At 41.8% G+C, this 25,608-nt stretch overlaps 1 long non-coding RNA gene across 2 annotated transcripts in view; it reads right to left on the reverse strand.

Annotated features, from left to right (window-relative positions):
• LOC309663390 overlaps window positions 1–25,608 on the reverse strand; it is an 87,929-nt gene that overhangs the window by 46,666 nt on the left and 15,655 nt on the right. The window contains exons 6-8 of one of the 2 annotated variants that reach the window (XR_014265231.1): window positions 19,459–20,058; window positions 17,888–18,006; window positions 8,930–13,600 (exon numbers count right to left, since the gene is read on the reverse strand). This is a non-coding gene — a long non-coding RNA (uncharacterized lncRNA). Of the gene's footprint in view, window positions 1–3,204; window positions 13,601–17,887; window positions 18,007–19,458; window positions 20,059–25,608 lie in introns of those variants that run through there. The other variant, XR_014265232.1, reaches the window with a different exon arrangement.

Genomic DNA, 25,608 nt, shown 5'->3' on the forward strand with positions numbered 1-25,608 from the left:
AGGAGGCAAGAATATACAGTGGAGAAAAGACAGCATCTTCAATAAGTGGTGCTGGGAAAACTGGACAGCTACATGTAAAAGAGTGAAATTTGAACACTCCCTAACACCATACACAAAAATAAACTCAGAATGGATTAAAAACCTAAATGTAAGGCCAGACACTATCAAACTCTGAGAGGAAAACATAGGCAGAACACTCTATGACATAAATCACAGCAAGATCCTTTTTGACCCAACTCCTAGAGAAATGGAAATTTAAAAAAAATAAACAAATGGGACCTAATGAAACTTCAAAGCTTTTGCACAGCAAAGGAAACCATAAACAAGACAAAAAGACCACCCTCAGAATGGGAGAAAATATTTGCAAATGAAGCAACTGACAAAGGATTCATCTCCAAAATTTACAAGCAGTTCATGCAGCTCAATATCCAAAAAACAAACAACCCAATCCAAAAATGGGCAGAAGACCTAAATAGACATTTTTCCAAAGAAGATATACAGATTGCCAACAAACATATGAAAGAATGCTCAACATCATTAATCATTAGAGAAATGCAAATCAAAACTACAATGAGATATCATCTCACACCGGTCAGAATGGCCATCATCAAAAAATCTACAAACAATAAATGCTGGAGAGGGTGTGGAGAAAAGGGAACCCTCTTGCACTGTTGGTGGGAATGTAAATGGATACAGTCACTATGGAGAACAGTATGGAAGTTCCTTCAAAAACTAAAAAGAGAACTACCATACGACCCAGCAATCCCACTACTGGGCATATACCCTGAGAAAACCATAATTCAAAAAGAGTCATGTACCACAATGTTCACTGCAGCTCTATTTACAATAGCCAGGACATGGAAACAACCTAAGTGTCCATCAACAGATGAATGGATAAAGAAGATGTGGCACATACATACAATGGAATATTACTCAGCCATAAAAAGAAACGAAACTGAGTTATTTGTAGTGAGGTGGATGGACCTAGAGACTGTCATACAGAGTGAAGTAAGTCAGAAAGAGAAAAACAAATACCGTATGCTAACACATATATATGGAATCTTAAAAAAAAATGGTCATGAAGAACCTAGGGACAAGACAGGAATAAAGACACAGACCTACTAGAGAATGGACTTGAGGACACGGGGAGGGGGAAGGGTAAGGTGTGACAAAGTGAGAGAGTGGTGTGGACATATATACACTACCAAATGTAAAATAGATAGCTAGTGGGAAGCAGTCGCATAGTACAGGGAGATCAGCTCGGTGCTTTGTGACCAGCTAGAAGGGTGGGAAAGGGAGGGAGATGCAAGAGGGAAGAGATATGGGGATATATGTATAGGTATAAGTGATTCAGTTTGTTGTAAAGCAGAAAGTAACACACCATTGTAAAGCAATTATACTCCAATGAAAATGTAAAAAAAAAAAAAACAAGTAAAAAAAAAAGTGAACTTGGGTATTAAAATGAGTTGTTACACTCACTACACTCACTACCCTTTTTGCGTGTTTTAGAAAGCACGTATATTCTCAAATGCTTAGAGAATTTGGAACAACAGTGAAAACACATTTTTTATACTTAATCCTATTATTTAAAATCTAGGTTTCTGTAATAAAACCTGTTTTGCACTTATAACGTATTAAAAGTTGTGTCTTGAAACCTGGTCCCTGTGCACGCACAGCAGCCATCGTGAGTGAGCCGGTGCAGCCAGCTGCATTTGTAGACAGAATAGAAAGACTCCTATTTTGCCTGCTTCCAAGCTTTCCGGGTCTTCACAAACATCAATTTTCCCGTGTCCTGTGCTGAAACCAAAAATGCTGCCGGTAGACATGAATCCCCAAGGAGACAGACTCTGAGATTTATGTTCCGTGGGGACAGCCCTCAGGAACAAGAGCATGAAGGAGGCAGGACCGGGCAGTGGGAGAAGGTAAAGTGTGATGAAGTTTCAACAGCAGACTCAGGTGACCCTGCGGGGATCTCCTGATGAGCAGAGCTCTTCAAAACTGTCCTGCACTGAGACAAAGGGGCAGATGTCTGTACCCCGACACTCACCAGTCACTGGATACAGACCGGTCCCCTCCCATGGAGGGGACACAGCCCTGGAAGAGGCCGCAGCTCCTTTCATCTGGGAGCAAGCCTCGGGAGGACTCAGCTGAAGCCATCCCCAGCACTAACGCAAGCGTCTGGGAGAATAAGAGGCCTCCTGAAGGGGAGGGGTTGGGCAGGGCACGACACCAACTGCATGCACCCCCGTGCCACTCGGATGCACTTACTTCACACTTACTTCGTATGTAAGTACACACCACCTGGAAACAGCCCCTCTGTGATTCTGGTTTGTCTCTCTTCCTGGGAAAACTGACAGTGGGAGGGTTACTGGATGGCATACAGCCACCCCCGACTGTAACTGGTCCTGAGGCTGCAACTGACACTCATCTCATCTCCCTATCTAACTACATGTTCTAGATTCTCTTCACCCCTAGCGTCTCTGCCGGTCTAAGTGGCTTACATGGTAAAGTGACCCAGACACTCCTTCCTGAGTGGGTCTGAGCTTCTGGACCCTATGCCCTTCTCTGGCTATGACTGTTGCACGTGACCATTTATAGTCAAAATTGGGGAACTGAGTATCAAGAGATGAGATGACCCACTGGATCACCTGGGTCCCATATGAATTCTTCCCTATTGTGTAGCAGCTTCTCCATTTCTACTGATGATTAAATTATACCCGTCAGACAGTGACTTCCTTCTTTGCCTTTGACAAACGTAGCCTAAAGTGACCAGGTAGCAGCTATAACTTAGAGGTGAAAGGAACTCTTGCTGTAAATCCCATTGGAGGCATTTCCCTTCTGGGAACCAGGGTCTCTGGATCCCCAAAGCCTGGAATTAGAGATGGGAACGACCAATGTTGGTCCATGTTGCCTGTGTCCTACAGCCCCTTCAGGGCCTAGTCTCTTTCCACCCTTAGCAGGTCCAGCATAGCCTGGGTCAGGTTATGTTATGGTGTGCTCCTAATTATTGGTTAGCAGCCAAGAGTGGAGTTGGGAGTAAAACCTAAGGGTTTTCTTACAAGGCAGAGGACTCTGCACCATGTTCAAACAAGGGGGAGTGCTTTAGCAGGAAAGAGTGGGCTTTTTTTTTTTTTTTTTTGCATTGTGCCAAGCCTCCAGGGGATCAAAGTTCTTTTTTTCTTTTTTTTTAAATTTTTTAAAAAAATTTATTTATTTTTGGCTGTGTTGGGTCTTCGTTTCTGTGCGAGGGCTTTCTCTAGTTGCGGCGAGCGGGGACCACTCTTCATCGTGGTGCACGGGCCTCTCACTGTCGTGGCCTCTCTTGTTGCGGAGCACAAGCTCCAGACGCGCAGGCTCAGTAGTTGTGGCTCATGGGCCTAGTTGCTCCGCGTCATGTGGGATCTTCCCAGACCAGGGCTCGAACCCGTGTCCCCTGCATTGGCAGGCAGATTCTCAACCACTGCGCCACCAGGGAAGCCCCAGGGGATCAAAGTTCTTTAGTGCACACACCCAGCTATCCCCACCCCAGGTCACAGGGTCCGTCCCTTCCCAGCCAGGGCTCTGACCGTGGCATAGCTGACTTGCTGTAGGGCTGACAATTCAAAGTTCTCTGGTGCTCAGCTACCCTTGTAATTAAAGTCTGGGGACTGATCCTCAGCATTTTCTGTTCTCTGGCTGCAGGAGACGATTGTTCTTTCATATGCTTCTGAGAAAGCTCTCTGAACTTACAATTTGCCTTAAATTGGTGATTAATCACCCTAACCTTTTCATTATCTTTCTCCATTGCATTGAGTACACTCTGCAAAAGCAACCTAATTCCACTGTCTTTATAATCACTTTTTTTCCTGAATCTCTGAGATGTTGCACCTGCCAGCTGGCAGATGACCTAGTTCATAAATCCCATTTTAGAGATGACTTTCTGAGACTGGCACCAAGGTCTTAAGTTGAGCTCCCAAGGAAGCAGACTCTGAGATGGAGATTTGCATATAGGGATTCCACTGGATGTATTCTTGGGAACAATATGCATGGGGGGGAGGTGAGAGAGAGAATAGGATCGAGCAGAGGGAAAAACTGAACTGCAATGAAGTTGCAACAGAGGCCCCAGCTGATTGATACCCTGAGCGATCTCTGGTCTGGAATGGCCTTTCAGAGTTGTTTGAACTGAGGTGAGGGGGAGGGGCCTTTGTTGCTCCTTTATTAACCAGGATGTCTTTGGATATGGGCAGTCCTTGGAGTGGAAACATAGACTTGTGTGAGGCAGCTCCCCTCAACAAAGGGCAATTCCTGGGGCATGACTTACTGTGAGCCATCGGCAAGCAATACTCCTAATAGCTGGCAGAATAAAAACCTCAGTCCTGTAGGTGAGGGTGGGGGGAGAAACCTGGGACGTAACTTGCCACTGTATGTACCAGTACAGTTCTGAAATTTTAATAAGATCATGAATGTAGAAGGGCTTTAAATTTGTCAACACTTTATAAATCCAGGTTATTTTTACTACTTCACAATTTTGACATGGGTTGGCCCAAGCACAGGATCAACTGCCATGGTCAGTAGGACAAGATCTCTTTAAGTCAGATTGTTCCATGTTTTAGTCAAGTCATTGGCCTTCCAACAGTCTGTCATCTTATTCCAAGACTACAAATTCTTGGTAGACTTTAGACAAATCTCTCCAGTGTCCTGTAAAAATGAGGGGTTCACATTTGACTTCATTTTTTCCATTCAAGATTTTTTCTTTGGTGAGCAGTTTAGAATATGTGAAGGGTTAAATACTAGTATCATGGCAAAGTTGAAACAGAACCATAAGTTTAATATTATTTTAAAGTTAAAATGATTTAACATGACACCAAGCTTGAGTTAACATTCTACATGGTTGTGGAGATATTAGGGTTTAAACAGATGTCAGCAATTTTTTTACAAAACGGAAATTGAGTTCTACAGATGGTGGAGACTGAGGAGTTCAAAGTGTTGTATAAAAAATGTACACTCGAGTAAAAAGTAATCATCTTTATATTTCAAGTTTGAAGACGCCCTTTTGGTGATGAGGATAATTTTCAAGCCGATCAGACAGAAATCTATTTACCTTTCACTTCCATATCATAGTTTTTTTTTCTCTGCTACAATTTCTAATTATGGAAGGTATTTGTGCAGTAATATAGGACTTCTCTTTTTCCAATTCCCACCCCTATTCTACCTCATTTTTCTATTAGCATAATATTGTTCAGCTTGCCTTATCATATTTTCCATAGCAACAGGCCACAGTGTCATAAAAATCATCTTCTTCCAGATTTTTATTATTTTCCATATGTGGTTGGACTTCTTTTAGAAAGTTGTAATTTTCATGCATTTATTTGATGAAGATGCTCTTACCAATTGAGGAAAGGTTTTAAGGTTATAAGAAAATATTCAGGTATGTGAGTTTTGTCCCTCATTGCCAGTTCTTTTAGTTGTATAATTTGTGCTCAAAAGTGCAAAACTTTCCATAAATGATGAAACAAAATTCATATTTTTAAATGAGAGAATGTAAAAATACATTATCTACAAAATTATCACTTCCTGTTTTCACCCAAACAGCCAGATCTTTTTTCAAATGTACAATCAATTTTGTGTACTTGAAACCCTGACTGCCAGAGCAGTTAGAGAAAATGCATCGCAAAATTTCATTCAAACAGGGAGGAGAATCGTGGGACTGGAAAGAGGATGAGGGACCTTCTGCAATGCATTCTGGACAATAGGTGGGATACAGGAGCCCTCCATTCAGATGTAGGTTGGTTTCTAGCCTTGATGCCTAAGACCTCAGGGAAAAGGGTGTTCCAATGACAAACTACAGACCCTGGAGAATATCTGCCTTAGTTCCAACAAGACGAATACTGAAGAATATCAACTCTACTTCTAAGAAGAGGAATTTGGGATCTGAAAGATCCATACATAAAGACTGCCACTGACTTCCCAATCTTCTTACCCTCAGATACTACAGTTCTCATTTACAGTTGCCCACTGCTATGCCCAGTATCCTCTTTTGAGTAGATTCCAGAAGGACTTTCAGAGTCATGGAGGAGTTGAGGTCATCTTTGGTGAATCCCAGGGGGAACCCATCTCACTCTACCAGTGTCTATCTGGAGAGTTCTATCACCTTGAGTCTTCTCTCTCTGGCTTGGTGCTGTCTCGCTGCCTCTAGAGAATACTGTTGGCTGCTTCCTATCAGTGATATTCCCTCAACCATGGAAAACAAGTAGCTTTGCTTCCCTCCTCCCATCTTCTTTTGAAAATCACCAGACGTGAATCCTCTTCTTCAAAAAGTGAGGACTAGACTCTGTATCGCTAACTGTTCTCCTTTACCATTGTCATCCCAACAATGACACCAGCCACCTTTTATTTACCTCACTCTAGTATCTCTATTCCTTATGGTGACCCTACAAAGTTGAGTTTTATTCAACTTTCTGATGAGAAAAATGAGACTCAGAAAGATTAAATAACTTGCTCAATGCCACAGAGCTAATAAATGACAGCACTTAGACTAGATTTTACATGTCTCCCAGCACTACACTGTCCCCCTCATAGCATACTGCCTTCCGAAATAAAGAGGTGATTCTTATCCATTACAGAGATGGCTGTCATGAAAGGCTGTGAACAAGGTGGCAGGCATTCATCCCAACCACATTTCTTACATAACTGTAATGTGGCCACATCAGGCCAGGTAGAAAAAAGAGGACAGAGTGACTGCAGACCAGTGAAAACAGAGATTTCCAAGGAGCTGTGGGGAGAGTAGAATTTCTCAAATAATATCACTGCTACTAATGTCCCCCAAACCTAGGGCTGTGATTTACCAGACCAAAAAGTAAGTTTACCCAAGAACAGACCAGAGTTCTCCTATCTGTCCTGGATGAGTCTCTGGATGGTTGTCAGTCACTTTGGCCTGAAAGATGAAGTGAGATTCCAGAACCTATCAATGTTGCAGCACTATTAATCCTCTTAACAATAGGATTAAAAGATAATAGATCACTAAAATGTCTGGACTTCCCATTTAGATGCCATTAGGCCAGAATCAGCTATTAGGATCTATTATTTTTTTCAATCCTATTGTTACTAGGATCAGCAGTGCCTGAACATTGAGAGGTTCTGAAACCTTATTCCACTCAGGTTGCTAAGTGGCAGATATCTGTTCTATATATGAATATCTTACTGCTGCTTTAGCCTTTATATTAAACCTATTTTGAAAGCATAGCCCAAAGCCATTCGTGCCATTGGCTTCTTTCTCTTAGCTCTTTCTTTGAGTTATGAACTGAGCACATCAATAGCTGCTCTGAAAGCTTTGATGCTTCTTTGGCAATGACTTCAGTCCTGCTGCATTTACCACAGAACTGCAGTGACTGTCTTATGTGGAGAAGCATATTTGTGGTTGATAAAATGCTAGTTCAATGGGGGGAAAAGTGAATTGATTATATTGAGCATTTTTATAACTGTCACTTTTCTCAAAGACAAAAGAGAATAACTTTGGTTTCTTCATCTATTCCACATATACACTGATTTTTAATTACAATCAAACATTATTAAAGGAAATCCAAGTGAAACCAGGGGGAAAATCATAACTATGGTTTAGTACATAGGATTCCATTTGGTCTGGGGTGGAGGGAGTCGGCGGGCACTTTCAAGCTTTTCGATTTGTACAATATTTGATTATGTATACAATTAGTCAAAAGGTATTCTACTCAGTATAATTACCTGGAGAGTAATACATAGTGTGTAAGGTGCTGCAACCCGCTTCTACAGGTGGAATTCTGAGAAATGAGAATCCCACTGCCCTCTACCTGAAAGCACGGTTTAAGTCTATCATAGCCTATTTTCTTATCCCAAAGATTGTTCTAGGGGACTAAGTTTGCCTTTGTAACTCACCATCCTTCTTCCAAGAGAGGCAGCATGATAGTGGTTATGTTCAGGGACTCAGAGACAAAGAAAACTTGTTTCAAATCGAGGCTTAGTCACTTAGCAGCCTTATTAGCCTATGTGGCTAGTTGTTTAATCTATCTCAACTTCCACACCTGTGAAATGGGCACCATGTAAAACGAGGATCCTCGTTACGTAAAACGAAGATCAAATGCCATACTGAGTACCAAGTTACTGGCGCACAGTAAACAGTAAAAGTTAGTTGACATTATTACCAGGGTCATAAAAGTCCTTAGTGGAACTGTGGGGACAGGTCACACGTGTTTGAGGAGGCTCATCTGCCACGTGAGAAGCAGTGTAATGGATGTTAGAAAAATCCTTAAAGATGTGGAGTCTGCTTCTGGAAATGGTTTCTGCTTCTTCTGAATGACCAAGATGGTTCCAGACCCTCCAAGTCCTGGCAGGACAATTTGAGGCCATGTTCCTTTGACTGACTGTATAAATGATCCCAAAACTAGATTCGAGCTTTCATTTTTACATTATCATTCTTTCTTTCGGGATGATTTATCCTTCTGGGGACTCCTCTAGTGATAATAGCAGCTGCTTTCAAGAAATACTTTTGAAAAAGGGAATAATCTTATGAGGTCGGAGGTGGTTGGGGAAGAAGGGGAGACCTGCTTGAGAATGGGATTTGCAGTTGGCTCAGAGTTCTGACATTGCTTCTCTATTAATGAGCTTGTAATTTGATTACTTCATCTACACCACTGTTTCTCGATGGCTGGTCCTCTGAATCACCTGCGGGAGGGTGCTTGTCAAAAATGCTGATGCCTGAGCCCCACCCCAGACTTTCAGGGTCAGAATCTCTGGGGCTGGAGATAGGCAGTCTGCATCTTAACCAGACCTCTAGGCGATCCTCGTGCACACCCAGGTGTGAGAACTTCCAATACAGGCTACAGCAGAAAATATCAATGTCACTACTGACGTTATTTCAGCTCCAAGCACTTCTCACTTGGTTTTAAGGAGGGAGAAAGAGATGATTAATACTTACGATTATGTATTCATTCATGGGCTCCGAGACTTCCACTTTCACTTTTCTGTAAAATGGGAGTTAACAAGAGTTACCAAACTTTTTTTTTTAATTAATTAATTTATTTATTTATTTATGGCTGTGTTGGGTCTTCGCTTCTGTGCGAGGGCTTTCTCTAGTTGTGGCAAGTGGGGGCCAGTCTTCATCGCGGTGCGCGGGCCTCTCATTATCGCGGCCTCTCTTGTTGTGGAGCACAGGCTCCAGACACGCAGGCTCAGTAATTGTGGCTCACGGGCCTAGTTGCTCCATGGCATGTGGGATATTCCCAGACCAGGGCTCGAACCCGTGTCCCCTGCATTGGCAGGCAGACTCTCAACCACTGCGCCACCAGGGAAGCCCCAAACTCTTTTTAAGGTAAGAATGAATAAATGTTTAGTAAGTGTTTGGGGCTCTCTGCGAAAAGGTAGTATAAATATGCCAAGCATTATTATAGGAGAAATATGTAGATGGGTTTGACTTATATATGCCCCAAATTCCCATTTGCCATAATTTAAGAAAATAGGTACCAAAATGGTGCCAGTGGATCTTATAGCTAAGTTACTGTTTTGGCTCTGTAAAGGGAGGGCATGCTTAACCCAAGGGAGCTATAAAACATCAGCTGAGTATTGATGGAGTTTGGAGTCAAATAGAAACCTGTTCTGCTGTGAAAACATGCACATGTGTGGAATTGAATTGCTATAATCAGGACACAACCAAATTCACAGATGTGCCCAATTTTCTGTTTCCTCTATATTTTACCAGTTTCACGGCACAGTGACAAAATGAGGAAAGCACTAAACTGATTTTGTATAGCATCTCATGGAAGCCACTCACAAATCTCACTGGTGGGAACGAACCTCACAAATGTTAATAGTTAAGTGCTACATCTGTCTAATCCATCTCTGGGATACACTAAGATCTCTGTTACTTTGCATATAGCAAATTGAAGAAATCCCATTATTCTAAGTCAAGTTTCCAAAAAAAAAAAAAAAAAAAGATTTCCTTAAAAAAAAACCCTCCTCTCCCCAAAGATTTTTCTTCTTCTATTTTCACATTTTCAAGTGCACACAGTGGATAATTAGAAAATGCAATCAGAAAAGAATATCTGACTGAGGCAATCTGAAATGGGGAAAGAGAAGCCCGTGACACTTATCTTTCCCACTATATATGTTTCTCACCATTTTTAGCTCCTAAAATACCAGGAGGCTCTTAAAACTTTAAAACTCCTCTACCAACATCCAAAGAAAGGAAGGTAGGATTTTCATAGTTTGGAAAAGAGAGAAAACACATTGTAGTGGACAATCGTTTTCTCTGATCATCAGCATCTACCCCCCTTTTGTTCCTTTGCGGGAAGTCACCTGGCTGCATTAAGCGCCATCTTAATGTTCTGGCAATTAAGACGTCCCCTCTCCCCAGGCCAACGAGTAAGTGCCTGACCCAAAGTGGGTCAATCAGACACGCTCTCCCGAGTTTTGAATCCTCAGCCCAGCATAGCAAGGGCAGGGGAGTGCTCACTGCTAGTGGCAGTGCCTTGCCAAGACTGTCCGTTAGTTCCTGCTGCCCAGAACCCCAGGGCTGCCCTGAGTCCTGAACTATTCTCCATATGAATTTTCAGTCTTACCTTTGCTTCTTTAGCTCCTCCATATCTTTCCCACAAATTCCTCTTTTTCTGAACCTAGGCAAGGTTCTTTACTGTTGCTTACAGTCAGAGGTGTCAATTGAAGTCTTTATCAACTGGCTTACCTGTGGGAGAAGGCAAGAAAAGAGTGCATGCTGGTCACGGTGCCCACCAGCAGGCTCCTAACAAAAAGCTTTTACTGAAGATATTAGATCTCACTGTTCTGCTCAGTTTAGGAATAGTGGCATTTTCACCTGAGCTAAGCTTTAGCTATAGTCATACGACAGAAATAAAAGATGAGAGTGTCAGTAAGAGAGGGGGAAAGAGAGCCTAGTCAAGCAAGGATGGACTGAGGGACTGGGACGGAGATAATACTGACCAGCATGCGTGCAAAAAGCTGCATGGTGACGAGATTTGCATTAAGAATGGCTCTCAGATCTGTAGAATCCTGGAGATTCTTTTGGGGATTCCCACCAGACACAAGATCCGTGGCTTGAGAAAGATTGTCCTAAGGTGGGAAAAGGCACTAAGGATACGTAACTGGAGAAAGGTTTCCTTTACTGAGTTAAATGGTATGGTAAATCCCTCACTGACTTTTACATATGCCTCAAGAAATTAGAATAAGGTCATAACCTCCCCGCTTAAAATAATAGGTAAGTTAAACTGTGAAGGACCAGTATTTGGTTTACATGCAGGAGAAGGCAAAGCTGTATTACATTAAAGGATGATGCTGAAAGTTCGCAACAGGCCTAGGTAGAAGGATAGGTATAGAGAATGTGATCAAGCTGGTACTTACTTCTTTAGGCTCCTTCCCACCACCTCAGCCAGGCTCCCTCCCATTCAGTCTTACAGAACTAGCGACCATCCCTCCAGTGAGCCATGCTGGTCCCTGCCTTACACAATCCGCCCTTCTGCCTGGAATGCCCTTCACCACCTTGGCTTCTCGGGAATGTCTACTGTTTCACAGCCCCTAGTCCATATGGCATCTCTGTGCACACTAGAAGCATCCCTCACTCAAGACACTTCATTTCCCTCTGTCAGAAAATTGTTGAACTATATGGATTTTGTTAAACATTTTATTAATATTTTTAGAAAATTTTTATTTAAAATATACTCATCTGCAATATCTATGATATAAATTATGCCCCTTATGGTTGAACAGCACACAACCTGCATATCCATCTTGGTGGGTCTGGATGACAGAATATCCAGAGATGCTCACAAAGAAAAGTCTCAACGGTTACAAAGCGCATCTGAGAAGCTTTCTCCGTGTGTGTTCCCCTCTGTCTTGAATGCCGGCTCCATCGGGGCACCTGACACACAGTTCTGTATGTGTGTCACCCCCGCAATAAAGGGGAAACACTTTGAGAGGAGAAACTGCTTCTTATTCACTCCTGTAACTTCAATGACCAGCAAAGTACTGGTAAATGGTAGAGGCCCAGGACATTTTTGTTGAAGAAACAAAAGAAGAAATGTTCATACATGGTACCCAATGTAAGGTTTTGCACATAAATAGCATTTATTGAATTAAACTCCTGGAAACAAACATTGGTGGTACTGGCAGTTTTACACCACCCACTTTGGATATTGTGTGTTTGTATGTGTTTTGAGATATTAATGATAAAATATTAATTCTAAGTGAGGATATTTTCCTCCTTTAATACTGGGTCTTGCTAGTACGTAACACAGTATAGATGTTCAATAAACATTTGCTAAATGAGTGATCATGAATGAGTCATGCTAAATGAGTGAATCATGACAAAGAAAGTGTCACCATCATTCTTCTTTATAGGACAGAAATACTGAGACTTGTTTTCTTAAGGAAGTGTGGCACTCAGAGTAGTTGAAAAGTCTATCAGCATCATGATAAATGTTTGAGAAAATCTTTTCCCCTGATAGAAAAGAAAAATATCTCTGCTATTAAGATGTTAGAAGTAGTGATACAGAGAAGGGTAAAAGCCCATAATATTAGGTGCAGAATAAAATATTGCCCATGAAGTTAAAGAATTTTCTCCTGATTTTTTGAGTGAGATAATGTTCCGGAAAAGAGCACTTGTAAACTAGTACATTGATTAAATGTTTCATTTGGCTTTTATATTGGGACATCAGCAAAAACACTGATTGGCGGAGGTAACTTTCACCAGAAAACATCCAAGGCTATAAAAATAGTTGAAAGTAGAAATTTTTGTTTTTAAAAAAGAAAATCAATATCCAGAAGCTATTGCTGGATCATCACACCTTCAGGGCCCATTCAATTAAAATAGACGTGAGCCGTGGAGAATCCTCACCATGAACAATCTCATTTTGTTCCATATATGCTACTCACTAGGGCTGCAAAGGAAGCTCAGACAAGAAGGACTGAAGGAAACATGCTTCCTGGTTACCCTGAGATACCTCAAAATGTCTTTAATCATAAGACTCAAACATTCCAGGTCCTCCAGGTTTTACTGGCTTTGAATTGGTGTAGCATCAGCAGACCCTACGATAGCATATTTGTTAGTGTGATCAGGGAGGATTTTTAGTGACAAGGACTTTTCAAAACATTGGCCTTAGGTTTGATGAGGAAGAGCATATCTTCCTCCACTTAGGGTGCACACGAAATGGGTAATGAATGGACATCCGCTCTCTCTGGGGCCAGCGGATATTGCCAGGCTAGTTCATACATTGAATATTAAAGGCATAATACCTGGGGTCTATGAGATTTCCAAGGACTTAAAAAACAGTTTAAAAGCTGAAATTTCAAAAAACAAAAAAAACATTCATTCAAAAATGCAAAAGGGGCAAACTGAAGTCAATAAACACTAAATTTAAATGTCTCCAAAATGTAATACTATGTCAAATTCATTTAGTGTTAAATTGAAAATTCGTGAAATTTCTATTACACTTGAAAGCAATCTGTGGGCTAGATTTTATCATTTTGCAAGTGATCAAGAAATCATAGTCAACTGTGGGACTTCCCTGGCAGTCCAGTGGTAAAGACTCCGAGCTTCCACTGCAGGGTGTGCAGGTTTGATCCTGGTCTGGGAACTAAGATCCTGCATGCCGCGAAGTGCGGACAAAAAATAAATAAATAAAGAAAAGAAAAGAAATCATAGTCAATTATAAATTAAGTGTGTTATCCGGAGTCAAATAAATTTAAACACAAGAATATGAGCATCAATTTTGTAAAATGCATAAAAATTATGTAATATGGGATGTGGGTGCATTTCCATATGTTTGATATCATGTAGAAGAGAGATTTCCAGGACCTATGGAGGTTGCTCAAACCCACAGTTTATCACGAGTGGTGAAAAAGAACCCGAACCCGCAGTACCTTCTTTCCTTCTCACACTTCTCTTCCAAGGTCAGCCCACAGAGCAGGAGGCAGGGTGTAAGAGCACTGGATTTGGAGTCAGACAGCCAGGTTCAAGTTCTAGGTGGGGATACCTCCTTTGTTATGTGACCTCAGGGCTGAAGCTCATCACAACAGATGGGCTCCGTCCCCAAAAAGCAATAAAATGAGACAATATATTAGGTTGTATTGGATGAAACATCCATTTGTAGGGCAAAATAGACTACTATCAGTTTCCTGTGTTTAGGCCTAATATATGAAAGCATTTTGCAAAGTGTAAATGATCACAGGGTTTAAGATTCCGAGGGAAGTAGAAAGTAAGGAAAAGGAAGGGAGAAAGATCTTGGTGAATGCCTGAATTTACTTGGAATAGCAGGGCGAGGGTTAAAGAACCACAGCACTGTGGTTTCTAAGTTTCTTACAGCCAGAGGCAACTCTTTGATCCTTGGTCGGCACCCTCTGTGTCAACAGTGTGTCCCCTTCCCCAACACTCCCCACAAACAGTTATTACTCAGAGGTCTGTGTAGGACCTTCACGTATCCCCAAAGAAAAGAGATAATGCTTTAACCTCTTGTTCCCCCTGCCCCCAACCTCCCAACCACCCTCCCTCCTTCAAAGCAAAGGGAAAGAACGGGGTGTGTTTCGCGGGGTCAGCAATATACTCTCCCAGGAATTTCCAGTCCTATAAGCTTGCATTTACTTTGTGGGGCTAACAGATTCAGATTTTCCAATAACCTATAAAATTATTTTCTTTTTTTTTTAATAAGAGTTTTTTTTTTTTTTTTTTTTAATTTATTTTTGGCTGTGTTGGGTCTTCGTTTCTGTGCGAGGGCTTTCTCTAGTTGTGGCAAGCGGGGGCCACTCTTCATCGCGGTGCGCGGGCCTCTCACTGTCGCGGCCTCTCTTATTGCGGAGCACAGGCTCCAGAGGCGCAGGCTCAGTAGTTGTGGCTCACGGGCCCAGTTGCTCCGTGGCATGTGGGATCCTCCCAGACCAGGGCTCGAACCCGTGTCCCCTGCATTAGCAGGCAGATCCTCAACCACTGCGCCACCAGGGAAGCCCTAAAATTATTTTCATATCCATCTCTGGTAAAACTCCATAACCACTGGCTAGATGATGACTATATGTATGCAGTATACATACTGCCTTGAACAGACTTTCTTCTTTTAGGGTTGCAGCTTGTAGAAACACTGTCTTTTCAGCTTGATTTTATTCGTGAAAGAGAAGAGAGGTAGCTGGGAGCTACCAGGCAGAATCCTGAATGAGGAAGAGGCTCCTTCATTCATGGTGAGGAAGGTGAGTCCCTTATCTTGTTAGATGCACTTCGTAATTAATTTAAAATAACGATGAGAACTAAAGAATTGGTAATTTTTAGATAAAAGGCCAGAGGAAGTTTTTCAGTCAGCTGTTTTGCCAGAAGAGGAAGTCTTGAGGGTAAAGCTCCTCCCTGCCACACTTTCCTTCCCCACTCCCAAGCCTCTTTCCACTCACAGCTTTTTTTTTGGGGGGGGGGTTAGAGAACTTTCTGGAAGGTTCTAGACATTCTTAGAATCGCCTGACTCCACACTTGGGTTATGGGAGAGGGAAAAGAGAACTGAAAAGAAAAAAAGGGGAGTGGGGAGGAGAAAGGGGAGCGACCTCTCCAGTCTCCTAACACCTACTTGGTTGTGGCTCCTGGCGGCTAAGGGTCCCCAGTGAGTAGTTCCTGAGGCAAGACTGTGACCACCCTGCTACAGATTAATTCTTTCCTCTTAGAAAGTTGGGCTTTGGTATACTTAATAAGGGAGAAATAGGATGTGATTTTTTTTTTTTTCCTGCAGAATCACTCCAGTATGATCTGCAGAGTGATTAGCGTAGCTCAGCCTCAGTTGGGATATTATGGCTTAAATTATTCCTATTAGTTTCCAGCTGACCTTGGAACACAAACATTACATCTGATTTCAATGAAATTTTAGACTTTGTTGTTCTCAGTCAACTAATGAAACAGTTGAACCTTCCCATGACTTGTGGTAATTATAATAAAGGGTAAGTATTATCACGAATAATGCAAACCGATTTACAAGATGGCAAAGTGATATTCTGGAAGTTGTAGACGAAGACACTAAAAATGTGAACTGAACGCAGACTAAAAATGCAGTGCCATCCAGAAGGTTGATGCGTTCTTGCCAAAATACAACCCCACCTGGCAGCATTACTTTTGTACAGTGAGTTTTGGCCCAGCTGACTGGTTACAAGAAACATTATGTTAACAGGAAAAGCCACTTTAAAAGTCTGTTTGATGCTTAAAGCTCTCCAGTACACTCTAAACGTTTAAACCGATACTCCAAACTGATTAAAGCATTTATGGAAAATAAAAGTGTTTTGCCACGGGGGGAAAAGATGAGAGATCTTGGATGTTGTTGCTTGTTTGGTTGGTTTTACTGAGGTGTAGAACAGAAACCCCAAATTTGACAGATTTCCCAGTTCTAATTTACTTTTAAAAGTTTAAGAGTTTATGCCATCCCAAACAATTTACCTAAACTCAATGGATTTTCAAATCAAATATAATGACCCTCCTGCCCTAGGAGAGGGATGGTGTCCTCTTCCTGGTTATATTCTTAGTGTTGAATATAGTGCCTGGCACACAGCAGATGCTTAATAAAGGAATAATGAAAAGTAATCACCTAAAATGTGGGGACTCAGCCTTGTCACTCACTTAGGAGCATGCCGGCGTCATGTAAGTAGACTTTTCACAGATGTTTCAGACATGCTGTGTCTGATGAGAGTGTCAGGTTTCAGCTTCCTGCCCCCTACACCCCACATGCCCAGTGAAGTCCTCTTCACCCTTCAAATCCCTTTCTCTGAAGAATCCCAGACGGTGATGCCCAAGACTTGAAGCCAGCCAGTCTGGGTTTGATTTCTGGCTCTGCCACTCACAAAAGACCTTGAAAGTGACTTGACTATTTTTTGCCTCAGTTTCTCCACATGTAAAGTGGGGTTTTGTGAGGATTAATGTGCATCATATCATGATTGTTCAGCAAATGTCAGCTCTTAGTGCCTTGGGTTACTTGTCACACTGTATTGCCTTCAACAGATAAACATTATCTGTTTACTTATCTTGCCTTCACTCGATTACAGCTCATCCAGTGTAGGATTTCTGTCTTTCTATCTTTGTGCTCACCGGGTTTACAAAGCACAGGCTCTAAACTTGGTAAGTAAGCAATAAATGTTTGCAGATTTGAATAAACTAAACTCAACCCATTCCCTGGGAGGGCAGTGAGGCCAAATTCTCTCTTATTCTTTAAGGAGATCCTTTCAGATGGAGAAGATCATTTGGATTAGAAACCTGTAAATTCCACTTCCTGTGACTCACCTTGCTGGGAATGAAGTAGAGACACCTAATCGTCACCAAGAATCTTGAACAACAACAACATTTCACTTTGGCCAAGTTTTCCTTCAGGGACATACAAATTAACTTCTGTGATTTTGCCTTTAAGAAATGTCTTCCTTTCCTTGTTATTATTTTGAGCAAATTCACATCATTCTTACTGCATTTCATTTTCTGAATGAAAGTCCCCTCCTTCCCAGCTTGCACAGCTAGGGTTGGGGGAGAGGAGAGGTTTCGGGTATACCACTTTCTTCCAAAACTATCATTGATTGGAAGAATCTGTTTTTTCCCCAACTTTTAACCACATTAAAAAATTTTGTACAAAGCTTTTCCCCAGTTTCTGTTCAGAGTGATGTCATTCCCCAAGAACCTAAGTATTCAAAGGAATATCATAGTAAAAAAATGTACTTTCAGGCCACAAAATACAGCACAAAACTGAAGCTATTTTGTTGTTTCCAGAAAAATAATTGCTTATATACTGAACACGTGGTGTTAAGCTCTAGTATTAGGTTAAAAAATGCAGATGCATTTATAGAAAAATATCAAAGAAATACAAATAAAGCTGTTACTTGCATAGGACAAAAATTGTGACGGTGTAAGTAAATGACTAAGGGTTCAACAAACCCTGGGTCGGAGAATGTTCCTGACATTTCTCAACTCTTCTGTGAGAAACAGAGGCATGTCACATCCTGGAGCAAGGATTTCCCCACCAGTCTCTCCTCTGTACTCCTTCCAGCATCATCCTAGGGAAACACAGTGGTCACACCACAAATTGTCCATCACCATGGCTGTCTTTATACAATAAGAAATCGAGAGATGGGTCCCTAGCACAGCCTTGCCTTTCTCTCTCTGCTGTAGCAGGGGACCTTCAGTCTCTTAACAGCCTCACGCAATAGTGTCTTCTCTCGGCTGAGAGGATCCAAGGTCCTAGTTGATGGTTGGTTGTTTTTTTTTTTTTTTTTCCTATTATGGAAATGAACCACTGAGTTGCCCTCATTAAAAGCAGTTTGTCATTTAACCATCAGGGAATTACGGATGAAAGGTGTCTCTCAGGTCCTTGGGTCCGGTGCCTGCTAACGCGGGATCTTCCCACTTCCTGCACTGTTGTTTCCAGCTCTTTGTCCCCTCCAGTTTCCGTATCCTGAGGACTTCCCTCTAAAGCACTGCTATACCAATGGGCAGTATCACTTGTAAAAAAGTTGTTCTTGACCATCTAAATAGTCATTCTCATAGGTAGTTAGGAATCTTGAGGCCCTGTGGTGAAATATGCCTTCTGCGGCTCCCCACGCCCACTCAGCACAAACAATCCTGAGTGTGTACTTCACACCAGCCCCTGAGGCCAGGCTAGGAGACAGGACACTGAGGAGGACCCAGTTCCTGAGTGGCTAGGCCTCTACACAATGAGCTATTTTTACTTTGTCTTCTCTTGCCAACTTCCTGCCGTTCTTGAATTCTTCTCAGGTCCAGCCCGAGACCTCGTTGGGAAATAGGGGCCGACTGTGTGCAGGGAATCTGTTTCCTCTCCCAGCTCCTCCTCGGGCACCCAGTGCCCCACACAAGCTCCCTGCGGACCACCACACAGGGTAGTCTCCAGCCTACCTCCAGCCCCGCCCTTGAGTGACTGAGAGCGACTATTTCCAGGTGACAATACATTTAATTTGCATTTGAGCCTTCCCTCTGCTTCTGAATAGAAACATTTTATGTTCTATTAGAGAAAAGAGGCTTTTCCCAAAGTGCAAAATCATAGCCCACATTTCGCCCACACAGACGGCCAACCTGAGGGGGCAGAATGGAAAAATTCCGTGACTAGGGTCAGACCCAATTCTGACGCTAACTCCTTGGATGACCGTGGGCAAGCCACTTAATCTTTGCAAGGCTTCCCTGGCTCATCTTATGAAGCAGGGCTGCTATTCCTTGGCCATCCCACTTGGGTTGACATAACATTTAAACTCCCATTGAGGGGTTCCAATGAGATGACATTCCTGAAAGTGCTTCGTGACTGCCACGTGCTATGCAAAGTCAGTAACTCCATTGCATAGTGACATGGATCAGAGGGCACCTTATTCTGTGCAGAACCCCACTCTGCTAGGTACCTATCAGGTGGCCCTTGGTCCTTTGCATTCCCTCCTTCACTCACGTGGCGAGGCCCTGGAGAACCCCTATAAACTTTAGGAGCAAAAGCAGAGTCCACTCACCTCCTCCCCAGTCAAAAGCATGGACTGCCTTGCTCCATCCACGTGCCCATTCTGGCACTCAGGCTGCAAGTGTCAGCTTCACCAGGTCCTAAAACAGTGGAAGTAAGACCACTCTTCCGCTGGGGTTCTGACGCTGGGTCTGTGGTTGCAGGGCTCCAGGACAGGTTTTAGGGGCTTGATAAACCTCTTGAAGTGGCTCGCAAAATTATATACACGTTTTTTGCAGAAAATATCCATAACTCTCATCAGATTTTCAGAAGGGCCCTTGGGCCAAAAATGTCCAAAAATTCACTGCCCTAAGATAGCTTTTTAAAATTATTGCAGTGACATGGATCAGGTTGCCTCATAGCTAGGTAGGAGAAGCATGGATAGACTTAAAGTCTTATGTATTATTTTTAGTTGATAGGTTGCCACTTTATGAAAAAGATTCTCAGATCCTTCACTTGGGGGGAACCCCATGAAGGGGTTCCAATGAGACATTAATGAAAACGCTCCGTGAATTGCCAAGCACTACACAAAGTTTTATCATACTTACCCTGCCTTCGACTTTTCTCACCTTTATCTCTACATCCTCCATTGTTGCACCATTTATATTCTTTTCTGCAATCAAAATAACATATTTTGTGCTTGTGCATAGAATGACTAGAAAAATTGAAAATCAATATATAACATATATTATGGTGATGCACATAATCATATATAATTTTTAATATATACATACACATATAAACATAATATATACATAACATAAACATAATATATATGTACATATATACACATATATACCCTTTTATAATTTTTGTAGCTTTCTTAACTTTTTTCTCTGTTTCTTGATTTCCATTTCTTTCTACTGTCCATATTAATATTAATGTTTTGTACTACTAGAATGTATTCTCTAGTGTCATCTGATCCTGAATAAGGCAACACTTTTATTTGTGCGATACTGTGATTTATAAGAAATATATATATTTGGTCATTCCGATGACCAAAACATTTCTCATATATATTTGGTCTTCATCCACAGTTCCTGACTCACAGCTCCCAAAACCCTTGGAATTTTATCCCACCCCAGGGTGGGGGCTGGTTGCCAGGAGAACCAACCAAGTGATTAGAAGGTTGGAACTTTCCGTTCCACCCCCTGATTTCCTGGGAGGGGAGAGGACTTGAGGTTGAATCAATTGCCATTGGTCATGATTTAGTCAATCATGACTATGTACTAAGGCCTTCATAAAAACCCAAAGGACAGCTTTTTGGCCCTTTGTCAGAGAGCTTCCATGTGCCACCATCCAGGCCCTGCACTCCACAAAGACAGAAGCTCCTTTCTTTAGGACCTTGCCCTATGCATCTCTTCATCTGGCTGTTGATTCATATCCTTTAATAATAAGTTGGTAATCTACCGAGTAAACGGGTTTCCCTGAGTTCTGTGAGCCATTCTAGCAAATTAATCAGACCTAAGGCGGGGGTCATGGGAACTCTGATTTACAGTCAATCAGCCAGAAGTACCGGTAACCTGGACCTGCGGTTGGTATCCTGAGTTGGAGGGGGTCATTGGCACCTCCAGTCTGTAGTTCATTGGTCAACCTGAGCTTGTGACTGGCACCTGAAGCGGAGGGAAGTCTTGTGGGACTGAACCCTTTACCTGTGGAATCTGATTCTGTCTCCAGGTAGATAGTATTAGAATTGAGTTGAATTCTCAGACGCCCGCTGCTGGCCTCAGAGAATTGTTTGCTGCTGTGGGGAAGCCTACACACACACAGGTTAGAATTGGGTCCAAGAACCCTTTGCAATTTATTTGTTTTTGTCCAAAACAATCCCTCAGAAGAGAGGGAGGGAGTTGTCCAATATTTGAGCCCTGACAGTTCTTCCATATCACAGAACACTTTCTCAAATATTTTGCTGAACGCTGTAGTTTAAGCAACTGATCTACTTTTATGTACATGGTACACGTAGTTTGGAGATCTTTTATTCAAGAGTATAAAGAAGGTTTTCAGCAAGAGTGAATGAGTGACATATTTTCTAAGTTCCTACATGTCCTCACATTGAATTAAGAGTTTGGTTGTGGGAATAGAATGCTAGACAATTATTCCTTTTTTTCTTATAATTTTGAAGGCATTGCTTCATTGTCATCTAGCACACAGTGCTGATGGCGGAAATCCTGTTGTTTTTCTCTCACTCCTTTGTAGGTAACAGAGTAGTCATGGGTCCCACCCACCAAGTATTTCCGGTGTTTGTCCTGTGGTAAGGTTGCCCTTCTTGGCCTCCTTGAATTTGAATGGGATCATGTGACTAATTCTGGCCACTGAGCTGTGAGTGGAGAGATGTGTGTCAGTCCCAAGCCAGAGCATTTATTTTGAGAACCTCTGGAACTTGCCCTCCCCCCGACCCCTGGTCATGGCAAATGACAGTGTTCATGTAGAGGAACCATCAGCCTAGGTCCCAGAGTGAAGATGGTGATGACCCAGGAGCACAGCCTCTTCATATCTGTTGTATATTCCGGAGATGCTCAACGTCTCTTGTGCTTCTTTCTCAGCTCCCCAAACCCTCATTACAAAGCTTTGGGCACAAATCACAGGCTTCCTCGGGAGTGTAATATTCTAGCTTTAGCTTAAGGACAAAAGTTTTCATTGCCAGCCACTTGACGGTGGGAGTGGGATAGGGATGTTCTGTAAAGGATTAACCTGGCAACTGGCCCACGCTGCCCTTTGAATTTAGTGATTTTGAACTTGGTGATTTCTGGGATTCCTGAGGATGTCCCTTGCTTACTTCTGGTATCTTGGGCTGTGGTTTCCTCTGCTCTTTCTCTGTTTATTCTGATCACATATGTTTTCAGTATTCTAGGAATTCTTCAACATTTTTGACTGACAGATGGTTTCCAGCATTGTTCTGCTTTTATTAAAAAACAAAACAAAACAAAACAAAAACCCTGTACTGTCATTTCAAAGGGACCTTTGGAGGAAAGGGGAAGTAGATGTCTGTGCTCAGTCTGCCATTTATAATTGGAAGGTAAATGTCCACTTTTTTAAACAAGGCTTTTTCTTAAGAAAAAAATCACACTGACTCTGAGTTGCCCAAGTAAAAGGGCAATATATGAGAGCCTTAAGAATATAAACCATCTCCTTCTGGGACCTTAATAAACAATTGTACTTAAATTTTAGAAGCACAACTTAGAAGGACATGGAAAGGTTAAAGAGGCCTAAAAGGATGTAATAAAGATAATTCAAGGCTTGGGTAATAGGGTATTAGAGGAGAAGTAAATGGAATTAGGATGATTTATTTTACCCAAATAAAATTTCAGTGTCCTAATATAGAAATGCATAAAGTGCTAAGGCACAGATCAAATTTTCTGTATCTCTACTAAGGCCAAAGTAAGTAGAAACTGACTTTAACAACACAAAAAGAGCTTTAGGTGAAAAATACAAAAAGAGCTTTCTCCATGTAGCAGGAGCAGTGGAAGACCTAAGGAAGGTACAGGAACCAGTTCTCCAATCCTTAGAAAACATTTGCGAGGTATGGTTCATTTTGCAGATCTGTCTGAAGATAGGAGCCTGCATTAGACTCTGTCCCTATGGCACCATGGTTGTCTGTGAGATGAAATTGTGGTGAGTCTTTGGCATATGGAAATAGATCATGGGACTGTCGATAAAAGCTGTAAGCAAGCATGTCTTTCATCATCCTTGTGACATGATGTAATTCATGAGAAGCTCGAAATAGTATTGTGTTGTGTTGGAGTATTTTTGCCAACTGTTAAAAAGCTCATATTTAACTTTTCCATTATGAACTTGAGCCTTCTTTGGAAGTTGTCTTTTTCCCATAAAGTCTTCCCAGATAATGTTTTCCCAGCAACATTTGACCGGACAGCCTGACACACACCCTTACTAGTTATAAACCCTAAGCTGCTTATTGTTCTTTATTTAATTACCTCTAGTGGTACAGTTTTTTTCCCCCTTATTCATTATTTTGATAGACTTGCCAACACAGAAAAGCAGAAGAAGAAAAAAATGGTTTTTAGTATGGACTATTTAGTTTACCCAGATAAGATTTCAGATTGTCCTAATATAGTAAGGTTTCAAGTGCATAAAGTGCTAATGTGCAGATTAGATTTTCTGTATCTCCACTATGACCAAAAGAAGTAGAAACTGACTTTGCAAGAAAAAAAAAAGATGGAGGTAAAAAAATCAAAAAGACTTTCTGAATGTTAGGGTTTTTAAAGTTGGCAATGAAATATCCAAGAAAGAGACAGAAACTAGTTCTCCAATTCTTAAAAAAGTTGTGAGGGATGGTCTAGTCATAAAACCTGTCAGTATTTCAATGATAGAGATTTTTTTCAAATTTCTATGTGTCAGGGAGTCCTGGTTCTGTCTTTGTAATCCTGGGAATGTCATGAGGGTCTTGCAAATCAGAAGTAAATCCCAGAGTTAACTCGCTGATTTAGAGGGGTTCAAAGTTTGCTTGGGGGGTTGCAGATCTGCCTTCTTTGGCTAGGTATAGGAGAGCACTTCAGTTTTATCCAAGTGCCCACAACTTGGGTTTATCCAGAGGCATAGAAACCAAAAGGTCACAAGACTTCATTCATTCACTCATTCATTTATTCTCCTATACAGTTAAGCATTAATCAAATGGATAACACTGAGTTGGAGTTGAGAGAGAGCAAAAGAATGCAAGATACAGATATTCACGGTTGTCACAAGGGCACAGTAGTGACACCAAGATACCAGAAGACACAAAGAACAAAGGTCATTTAATGCCAGTGAAAGACATGAGAGTTTCACTATCTTAAGACAGCCACTGACTGCCAATGAAACCAGTTGATAAAGTAAGGATCCTTTGGGGTCCTTCAAAAAGCTCTCTTTGCCATTTTCAAGAAGATTTAACCGCTAGCCCCATGCCACTGTTCTGGAGTCTGGCTCTAGGACTGTCAGACCACTAGGTGCAAGTAACTGATAAGCAATTTAGCACCTTGCCAAACAGGGTCTGCTGTGTGGGTTACCAGTATCAGCCTGCTTTAGGGACTTGTTAGAAATGCAGAATCCTGGGCCTTTTCCCAAACCTACTGAGTCAGGTAGTTTAACAAGATCCTCAGGTGATTCGTTTGCACAAGGCAGTTTGAGAAGCATTGCCCCAATACATTTCTAAATACCTACAGGGAAAATGAGTGAACTTAAGATAGATTACCTGGGGTCAGTTCCCTAGCTGACCTCCACTCCCACCCCAGCAGGACTAGCCTCTCAAGTCTGCTGGATGTTCCTTGTACTTGAGGAGTGTACAATCTTTTTTTTTTTTTTCTTTTTTTCTTAAATAGCCCTTTCTTCTCCAGGATGAACTGCTCTCATCCCTTGATCATTCAGAAAATATTCACCAAGTTCCTACTAAGTGTCAGGCCCTGTGATGGGTCCTGGGTGAACAAGAGTGGACACGAAAAGCACAGTCTTTGCTCTCAGAGATGAGCTTATATTTTAGTCGCAAAGACAGACATTAAAGAAGTAGATGGCTAGGCAGTGAGATTTAGCAATTACTATAATCTCTATTTTTCAGATGAAGAAACTGAGACTTGGCCTAAGTAAATTGTTCCAGGTCATACATATCTTTGTGGGGTAGATGGACAGATATTTTATTGTACAATCTTGTGAAGGAGAAAAGACCTGCCAAAAATAACCCAGTGACAAGGTTACTGATTAAGAAACAAACATATGATTAAGTGTTAACATGAGAAACATAGAAAATAGCACACTGGAAGTTCAAAGAAAAGTATAAGCTTATAGGTATAAGCTGACACAGGTGAGAAAGTTCTTTCTGAATAATTGGAACTCAATTCAGGCTCTAAAGCAGTGGTTCTAACTTGAGCATACGCTAGAATCATCTGGAGGGATGGTTGATCCCTCCTCTGGAGTTTTTTATTCAGTAAATCTAGGATGGGTCCTGATAACTTGCATTTATGACAAGTTCTTCCTCCCATTTCTACCTGCTGTACTGCCACTGCCCATCCCGGGACCATTCTGAGAACCTCTGTTTTAAAGCGGTAGTTTTCAAATAGGGGTAGGGGAAGTTAACACTGTCCCCCAGGGGGACATTTGGCAGTGTCTTCAAACAGTTTTAGTTGTTAAACTGGGTGCTTCTTCTGGTATCCAGTCAGCAGAGGCCAGGGATGCTGAT

Source organism: Balaenoptera physalus, assembly GCF_965194825.1.
Source record: "Balaenoptera physalus genome assembly, chromosome: 6".
Lineage (NCBI taxonomy): Eukaryota > Metazoa > Chordata > Mammalia > Artiodactyla > Balaenopteridae > Balaenoptera > Balaenoptera physalus.